This window comes from Alligator sinensis, unplaced genomic scaffold (genome assembly GCF_000455745.1).
Source record: "Alligator sinensis unplaced genomic scaffold, ASM45574v1 scaffold646_1, whole genome shotgun sequence".
Classification (NCBI taxonomy): Eukaryota; Metazoa; Chordata; order Crocodylia; family Alligatoridae; genus Alligator; species Alligator sinensis.
In genome coordinates, this window is record NW_005842642.1 from 355,327 (window position 1) to 365,557 (window position 10,231).

General features: G+C 48.9%; 1 protein-coding gene across 6 annotated transcripts in view; it reads right to left on the reverse strand.

The window, feature by feature from the left end:
* The window catches only part of COL4A5 (collagen type IV alpha 5 chain), a 117,843-nt gene that overhangs the window by 84,559 nt on the left and 23,053 nt on the right, over positions 1-10,231 (reverse strand). The gene's annotated exons all lie outside the window — the stretch shown is intronic.

The following is a 10,231-nucleotide window of genomic DNA, read 5'->3' on the forward strand; positions in this document are numbered from 1 at the left end:
GCTTTTCTCTGATAAAAAAATCCCAAATTCTCTTATTTAAAAAATTCCATATTCTCTGATTAATGCCCCCCCAAATCCATGTTCTTCCACAATTAAAATGAAATGCCACTATATATATATATGTATCAGTTGAACACATGTTATTGACATATTTACAATTTTAAAGCAAGTTGGAAGACTACCAGTACTTAAATCATTATAATAAAATAAATTCTAAATACCTATAAATGTTAGTGTTTGTTTTTTTTATCATGGAAAATCAGAATTCCTCCTGCCCCCTTCACTTACCAGGGCATGGAGCCAGCTGCAGCTGTCCCTCTTGCTGCTTTGTGTTGCTAAGCAGCCCTGATCTGCCACTGCCCTGCCCTTGCCCCTGCCATTGCCCCTCACTACCAAGCCACAGTCCTCCTCAGCCCTGCCAGTGCCCCTCTCTCCCAAGCCACAGCCCCCTGACCCTGCTGGTGACCCTCATTCCCAACCCACAGTTCCCTCCCTGGGCCCTGGTACACTCCTGACCCACAGCCCTGTAGCCCCACTGGTGCCCCTCACTCCTGACACACTGCCCCCAGGCCTCAGCCCCCCAGTGTGTTGGGAACAGGGTAGGTGTGTGGGGACAAGGGGTATGGGCACCGGTGATGCATGATGGGAGTGGGGGGGCACTGGTGACACATTGCGGGGCAGCAGGGGGCACAGCTACACACACATGTATGTGGCAACCAGGCAGTGTGGTGGAGAGCAGCTCCCATAGCTCCCTCCAGGTAAGTCTATGGGGGATGGAGAGTGGGGGTGGACACAGGCAACAAAGGGTGTGGGGCTGCATCCTGGACGGACCAACTCCATGCAGGAGCTGCCTCCACAGCCCAGTAGGTGGGACCCAATGTGGGAGGGAGCACTGTGGCCCTGTGGTGTGGTACAGCAGAGGTCATGGCACAGAGTTGTGCTCCCCACTGCTGCCAGTTAGGCAGTGGGCACCTCACCTTGGCAGCCAGGGCAGTCCAGAGTTCCCTCCTGCATTGGGTCCTACCTGCTAGGCTGCGGAGGTGGCTTCTGCCCAGAGCTGGTCTGGCATGGCTGCAGCCCCAGTCCCAGTCCCAACCCTGTTCCCTCTGTGGGTGAATAAATTTAGGGGGGGCGGTGGCGGAGCACATGCCTTTCACATTGCCTATGTCCCCCCTGCCATAGACTTACCTGGAGGGAGCTGTGGGAGCTGCTCTCTGCCACACTGCCTGGCTGCCATATGCGTGTGCACGTGTGCGCATGCACATGGCACCCCCTGCCTCCTGTGTCCTGCTCCCCCCAGCCCCATGCAGTCCCTTGCATGCTAGAACTCTGCCAGCCTGCAAAGGGAAACCCTGTTTCCTGGGATTTTCTCTTTTAAATCCACATTTTTCCATGACAAATGGAAAACCCGGATCCCTGATCATCAATCAGGATGCCACTGTGTCAGATACTATACAAAAGAAAGGACAAAAGCACAGTCCCTGCCCCCATGTGCTTACAGTTTACATACAATACCAGAGACAGGTAGATGTAGACAGAGAAGGAACTAGTGTTCCAATGTTGGTAGGTTGTATTTATCCATGGTCTGTCACCTGACATTTAAATTGTAGACTCTTTAGGGCAATGAGTGATCATCTTTCATTTCTGCGTTTGTACAGCAGCTAGCACCAGGGGCCTAAGGGACCACCAATTTAGCTGTAGTCAAAGTTTATAGTGTTGGGGAAGCTAGGTCTTTCCCAGTTTACATAGATTAGTTTCAATTGTTGCAGAGGATGTACTCGGAGAGATGCAGGTAAACAATTGTGAACTGGATTTGTGCCTGTCCTAATAGGCCAGGTATTTTTAAGTCTGTGATTGTTCAGTCTTTACTCAAGGTTTGACTGCTCAGTCACGCACTGCCCTGCTTCCAGTCTCACCACTCTGAGGGAGGTCAATGAATAGGTGCTTGCCTAACAGCTCCAAAAGCACCTGAATGCAATTGGATTCCCAAACCCCCGTTGATCTGACTTTCATCTCAGGTACAGTATACAGCACTTGTGACCTTAGTCAACAATTTTCACTTGGAGATTGACAAGGGAAATCATACTGATCTTATAAGATCTTCCACCAGCCTTTTTTATATAGTTGCCCATGAGTTGTGGATAATGTGGTTACATGAACAGGACTGCTCTTAAGCAGTTCCGCACTCTTCAAGCAAGAAGGTCCCAGAGGGTGCTGATGATTGAGTGCTCACTAGCCTAAAGCCAGGCGGTTAGGGGACTCTCCAGAGTGAAGTGGAAGATGTGGGTCTGAATTCTCTCAGGTGAAAGAATGGAACCAGTTTTTAACTTCATGATTAGGTGCTCTAATCAACTGATTACTGTATGAAAGAAGGTACCAACACTACTCCCTCCACTGTCCATGTTTTAAAAGAAGAGAGCAAGTCATGTTCAATTTATTGAAAGACAAGGGACAGGTGCCTGCTTTCAGGAAAGGGTTCAGGGCAGTGGATCCCAAGTAAATGGATATGCCCCCAGCAGCTTCCAATGAGATGACTTGCAACCCTTTCTTCAAGGCTTCTTGTTGGGTACGTCTCAGTGGCTACTCCTACACCTAAAGCTGACCTTTAGAAGCCTTTACTCAGTGTAGGGGCTGTTCTGGATCCCATTCTGAGACACTTAATTCTCTACATGCCCTCTCCAGCAAATCTAGGGTCCTGACACAGGGTTCTGGCTTATACTCCGAGACAGATATCTAAAAGTTAGGTGCTTTGCTTCCTACATTTTAGGACCCACGTCCTCTATTACAGTGGTTGGCAAACTAGAGCCTTTGTGCTGAATCTGGCCTGCAGAGCCACGGGCCTGCAGATCTGGCCTGCAGATCCACCCTACAGATTTGGTATGAGAGTAGCTGCAGATGCTTTCCCCATCCCACCATAGGGAGAGCATCAGCTGCAGGCAGTCCTGGTGTCTGCCTTCCTGCCTCTGACGCGAGGTGGGTCATTCTAGTCCACAACCAGAAACGCTGCTGTTGGGCAGCTAAGCAGGCCAGATCCAAAGTGCAAAGAGTGAACAAATAGGGCATGGTTGGAGTTTAAAACCAATCTGCCTATGAGAGGGAGTACAAGGAGCCTTCACAACAATAGCATGTAGCCCCTAGAGCAGGGGCAAAATAAGACCCATAGGCCAAATCAAGTCTACCAGTCAATTGGATCTGGCCCCTGGGCAGGTGCCCACCAACTGACTGGATCTGGCCTGAGGCTGTCCCGTGTTCTGCATGGCCTTAGCCCTGCCCACTCCTGCCTGGGGCAGCCTGCACCACACTCCCAGTGACAACCCCAGTCCTGGTCAATGCACACAGCTTCCCAGTTTATTTGGGGGGACGGGCAGGGGGCACAGATTGAGGCAGTCACAGTGAGGGAGGGAGTAGGACAGGGCTAGGGCTGGGGGTACTGTTCAGCTGGGGTGGTGGCTGGGGCTGGGCGGGAATGTGCAGCCATGAGGCCAGCTAAGGGAGCAGGATAGAGCCACAGGCAGCTCACCCAAGGGGGCTGGCTACCTACCACTGCATGCACTCATGGGAAGGAGAGCACAGGGGGTGGTATATACCCCCCCAGATTTGTGCACCGGGGAGGGGGGGTGGGGGGGAATGCAGGATGCCTGCTGCAGGACTCAGGGTTCCCTGCCCTGCTGCCTTCCCCCTGGGGGGCCTCCACAGCCCTGCAGGTGGGACCTGGCACAGGAGGATGGAGAGGCTATCACCAGGAGCCCTGCATCAGCTGCACCACCATAGTGAGATGCCCCCTGCCTGCCCAGCAGCAGCAGAGCCAGTGGCGGGGTCCTTCCCCCCCCCCCCCTCCCACTGCTGCCAGACAGGCAAGGGGCACCTTACCTTGGTGGTGCAACTGACACGGGGCTCTTGACAGCAGCAGCACTGAGCCTCCCTGCTCTGTGCCGGGGCCTAGCTGCGGAGGCCCCCAGGGGAAGGTAGCAGGGTGGGGAGCCCCCTATGGGCTCCGCTCCAGTTGTGCCACCTGTCAGGGTGGCTGGGCTCTGCTCCAGTCACAACAGCTGCCACCTCCTGCATGCAGCAGCTGGGGTTGGGTGCTGCTGGGCAGCTGCAGCTGGCACTCATGGAGCAGGAAGCCACTGGGTCCCATATCCCTGGTAGCTGGGGGGGGCCTGACAAGACTGAAGGGGACAGGAAGCTGCAGTTCAGGAATGAAGGGGCACTGGCAGAGACAGGCAGGTTGGGGCCTGTGGATTCAGAGTGAAGGGCACTGGCAGGGCCAGGGTGCTGTGTGCAGGGAGTAAGGGCACCGGCAGGGGAGGGGCACCAGCATATCAGGGCTGCTCAGCACCACAAAGCAGCAAGGGGGGAATAGCCACAGCTGGACCTGTGTCCTGGTGAGTGAAAGGGAGAGGGAGCTCTGATTTTCCATGATAAAAAAACTGAAATTGAACACCAGAATATATAGGTATTTAGAGTGTATTTTATTATAAAGATTGAGGCACTGGTAGGCTTCCAAACTATTTTAAAATCGTAAATATATCAATAAAACATTGTATTCAATTGAGATAAGACAGAGACACAGACCAGTTTCATTTTAATCATAGAAAAGCACAGATTTTGTGGATTTTAATCCGAGAATTCTGGATTTTTAACAGAGAAAACCAGTATCCCTGCTCATAAATTTCAAGGTGAAAAAAAGAAACGAAGTGCCAACAGTACACAGACAGAGTTTGCTGGTTATTTTTATTTTATCTCCTTTAATCAGGTTACATATTATCCCTGTTTAAGTACTGTGCATCTGCTGATGAAACATTAATCTGTAAAGTGACCCAAAAAGTCCAATCCTGGTTATACTGGGTTAGGAGTTTCTTTAACTCTGTGTGCATCTTACCCCACTGTCTTTAAAGGTCCACTGATAGGTCCACTATTCCTCCACCTAAATTTACCTTCCTTCTATAAATGGTTTCCAAATTAGTAAAATTTAAATATACTCTTCTTTTATTTGAAACCACTTATTCCATCATGCTTTGTATAAATTTTGGTCCAAACAAATGAGAGCAACCATCCTTAAGACTGAAGGAAAAAACCTCCAATTGAGATCTTTAATTAAGTCGTAAATTGAATCTGGCACTCCTATCCCTCTATTTTTCTTATATAGGGGCTGTCAGACAGTAGAGCTGAACATGAAGAGATAGCTATTTTGCTGACTCAATCCTGAAGGAAGACTAGGTGAATACAATTAATTCAATTCAGGACATAAGAATTAGGAGTGCCTCTGAGGCCAACAGAATTAGGAATTTGGCAGGGTTTTTCAGGGAACGAGTCAAATTCTGGGGGAAGCTTGGACAGAAATTGTGTGTCTCAAGTAAATGTGTGAATATGCAAGAATTGTCCTTCAAACGCCAGCTACTAAGTACAGAATGCCTAGTAATTTTATCAGGAACACGCTTATTTAGATGTGTTGGAAAACTGATGTTAGATATAGGTACCCCAGCAAAAGCAGTTGTGTGGAATTGTGCATCTGCTGATGGAACACAAATCTGTAACATGCTGCTTGTACAGCAAATATGAAAAAGCTAACTAAATTAAATCCCATCCCTCCCCCTATAGACCTATGCTAAGGAGACATACAAACCCAAATTGAAAGCATTAGGTTACTACCTGTTCTCTGAGCCAGGCCTCACAACTGAATTGTTATGATCATAGACTCATAGATTATTAGGGACTGGAAGGGACCTCACAAGATCATCAGGTCCAGCCCCCCTGCACTAGGCAGGAAAGACACCTGGGGGTCAGATGACCCCAACAAGGTGACTGTCCAGTCTCCTCTTGAAGATTTCCAGGGTAGCTGATTGCACCACCTCTGGAAGGAGTTGGTTCCACAATCTAGACACCCTGACTGTGAAGAAGTTTTTCCTAGAATTGAGCCTGAAGTGGTCTTCCAGGAGTTTGTATCCATTACTCCTGGTCTTCCCCAAGGGTGCCCTGGTGAACAGTTGTTCACCAAACTCTTGACATACTCCCCTGATGTAGTGGTAAGCTGCTACCAAGTTCCCTCTCAGCCTTCTCTTCTTCAGGCTAAAGAGGCCCAAGTCCCTCAGCCTCTCCTCATATGGTCTGCCTTGCAAGTCTCTGATCATACAGGTAGCTCTTCTCTGGACCCTCTCAAGTTTTTCCACATCCTTGTTGAAGCGTGGTGCTCAAAACTGAACCCAGTACTCCAGCTGGGGTCTCACTAGTGCTGAGTACAGTGGAAGTATCACTTCCTTGGTTTTACATGAGACGCATCAGTTGATGCAAGCCAGAGTGTGGTTTGCCCTGCTGGCTACAGCATCACACTGATGGCTCATGTTCACGTGATGGTCAACTATTACCCCTAGGTCCCTTTTGGCCGTGGTGCAAGTTAAATTGTCACCACCAAGCCTGTAGGTATGTGGGGAATTGTTTGCCCCCAGATGGAACACTTTACGCTTCTCAGTGTTGAACCTCATCAGGTTCTGATTCAGCCACTTCTCTAGTCTGTCCAGGTCTGCCTGTATCTGCAGGCATGACCACGCTCCTCCATAACTTGGTGTTGTCCGTGAACTTGGCCAGTGAGCTCTTCACCCCAACATCCAAGTCACTGATAAAGATGTTGAAAAGCACCAGACCAAGCATGAACCCTTGAAGGACACCACTGGCCACTTCTCGCCAGGACAACACAGATCCATTCATGAGAACTTTCTGGGTCCTACCTCACAGCCAGTTTCCCACTCACTGAACTGTCGAGCAGTTAAGCCCACAATCTTCCAATTTTCTCATGAGGATATCGTGGGATACTAGATCAAAGGTCTTTTGGAAGTCTAGGTATATAATGTCGACCTCCTCTCCCATGCCCAGGTGGCGAGATACCTGGTCATAGAAGGAGATGAGATTAGTAAGATAGGACCTGCCCATGACAAAGCCATGCTGGCTGTTGCTCAGAATTCGACCATCTACGAGCGAGTTGCACATAGACTCCTTTATGAGTTTTTCTAGGATTTTCCCTGGAATAGAAGTTAGGCTGACTGGCCTATAGTTGTCCAGGTCTTCCTTCTTCCCCTTCTTGAATATGGGCACAATGTTCACCTTCTTCCAATCCTCAGGGATCTCCCCTGAGCAGCACAATTTAAAAAAAAAATTCGCCAGGTGTCCTGCAATGACCTCAGTCAGATCCTTCAGCACTCTTGCGTGAAATTCATCCAGTCCTGACGACTTATAAATGTCTAGCTTTTCTACTTGGTTACGCACCAGCTCAGCGTCAACAGTGGGAAGGCTGTCATTCCCACCATGTCCTGTGTGAGCCTTCTCTCATGTTTTACTCCTTGGTCCAGTGAAAAACTGAAGCAAAGTGGGCATCATCTCTCAATCGCTTCTGTAGCTTACACCTACAGAAAGGCTAGAAACCAGAAATTCAATTGCAGGTTTTATTGTCTCAGTTCTACATAGTGATGAAACTGGGAAACCAAGATATTTCAAAAGGAAAAAAGAGAAACAGGAGGAATACAGGAGGCAGCAAATGTTTCTAACAAACTCTAATACAGGGGTAGGCAACCCCTGGCATAGGTGCCAGAACATGGAGCATGAAGGCATTTTGCTTGGTACATACGTGTGGTGGCAGCCAGTGGGGAATGGGCCAGGGCTGTGCTGCCTCAACAAGGATCAGGCCCCTTGCGGCTCCCCCACCATCCGCCCCGGCACTCCAATATCTTACAAGTTGAGGTTGTGGGTGTTTTGGAACCCTGCCCAAAAACATTGCTGATCCCTGGCTCTAATATTTGGATTATAAACCTAACAATACTTCAAGTCCAATTCAAATAGTACACAGCAGATGTGGACCTTGCGTGAGAAACTTGCAACTCTTGTGTGGAATCAGCCAGCATATCTCCCCTCACATAACAGTGAACAGATGACGTGGAACACTGGACAAGAGAAAAGTTAAAAGGCGACTGATATTTCCTTAGAGAATAATTTCAGGCTAATTACAGAGCAAGTAGTTCTTTTTTTTATTTTTGACAGATACAAAATATTTGGTTGGGGAGGAGGTGGAAAAAAAGAAAAATGTCTAAACAAGCTGCTTCATACAGTTTCAAGTAAAAGGGACCAAAATTTCCAGAAGTGGTCTCGACCCAGCTACTAGATATGAGCTCAGAATTACCCATCCCCTTTATAAGAGCACAATTTTTTTTATTTTTTTTTAACCTCAGACCTCACCTCTCTCCATGAGCAGACTGCATCTACTGAGGAGAAGTGCTTTTTGGATTGCATGTACCAGTTCAAACCAGGCAGGGGCAAAATGTAGGGTGCACTTTTTGAAAGCTTGCCCCCAAAAGCCAGTGTAAAAAAAAGAAGGACTTTAACCTTTTAGAACAAGCATGGAGGTAGAGTAAGGGAAACAGAAACAGCCTCGAGGCAGCAAGGGGCTCTCACACATTGCAGAATTTCTGCAAGAGAAACTGGGTGGGGTTCCTGACAAAAAAGATTACTTGTATGCTGACTGTTGCAGAAGGAAGGATACTGGGAGAGACTTACATAGGGAAGGTGAGTCAATCCTAACCCAAGTCTGCTTGATTGGGTGACTGATCACTTAAGTAATAAAGGAAAAACACCCTCAAAATTAAAGAATTAAATGTTTCAAGCTGGAACAGCATGCACCCAATTAAAATGAAATCTGGAAATTTTGGCATAGTTTCAACTACTGTAATTATGGTTAGTAGGTATTCCTCACACTGAAGACAGAGACATTTTTAAAGTATTCAGGAGGTTGTCAGGGTCTCAAAGTTTGAGATACTCTTACTCTTGGAATCTGAGAAAATTCAATTTCCACCTATTGCTAAGTTTCTGAGAGCTCTCTCTTAGACCAGTCACCATCAACTGAGTGTGGAAAAGTGCTACTGTGCTGGGTAAACAGCAGTAGCAGGACTGCAGGACCAGATTTTATTTTTATAAAAAGGTATTTTAGTGTCCTTTTAAAAATATGATCTGCGGTAGAAGGGAGAAAGACACATGCACCCATAGTGTGGCTTGTAAATGGCTTCCCCTACAAGAGATGTCTGCTTTTGGCTACTGTCTCCCAAGCATAGGTTTCTAGTCCTCTCTCAAGTGAGTATGAAACATCAGGACTCCATGATCACTCCACATGACCCATAACGATCACGGAGAGGATCCCGGCCTACATTTGACCTGCAGACCAGTATCCCATGGTTGTCATCCACGTGGGAACAAATGACGCAGCCGGGGGCAACCCTAACCACATTATTAAGGACTTCGAGGCACTGGGGGCCAAGCTGAAGGAGACGGGGGCACAGGTGGCATTCTCCTCTCTTTTTCCGGTGAGTAGGCGGGGACGGTGACACGAGACCTGCATTGGCGAGGTCAACCGGTGCTTATAGAGTTGGAGCTGCCAGGCGGCCTTGGGTTCCTAGATAATGACCCATGCTTTCGGGCGGGGGACTTGCTGGGGCGGGATGGGCTTCACCTCTCTCTCAAAGGCAAGCGTGTCTTCTCTTCCAGGTTGGCTGATCTTGTATGGCAAGCTTTAAACTAGCCTTGCCGGGGGAGGGGGCCGCAGGAAGACATGGAGACACCACCCAAGCGAGACAGGTGACACACGCAAGGAGTGCCCAGGTAAGAAACAGGGGTCCAGATAGTCTTCCAAATTGGGGGGGTGGCACGCACAGCTATGCAACGCCTGTATACCAATGCTCATAGTATGGGGAACAAACAGGAAGAACTCGCCCTCAGAATAGCCAGTTCAAACCCAGACATAGTAGGGCTTACAGAAACGTGGTGGGATTCATCCCACGTCTGGGCAGTGAACATTAGGGGCTATAGGCTCTACAGGTGGGATAGAGAAGGAAGGAAGGGAGGGGGCATGGCGCTCTATGTCAAAGAGCAATACACATCCTCTGCCAGCAAAACGGGGTCAGGAGGGACAAGCTGAAGTGCTCTGGGTCGATACAAGGGGGTCATGGGGAGAGGGATTTAACGGTGGGGGTCTACTACAGACCCCCCAACCAAGGGGAGGAGCTGGACCGGGAATTTTCAGGCCAGCTTGCAGAGGCACTCAAGGCAAGGGATGTAGTTGTCATGGGTGATCTAAATTACCCAGACATCTGCTGGGAAGAGCAGTCAGCCAGGTCGGACCGTTCCAGGAGGTTCCTGGCCGAGATACAGGACCTCCACTTAACCCAGGAGGTGCACAGTCCCACCAGAGGAAATG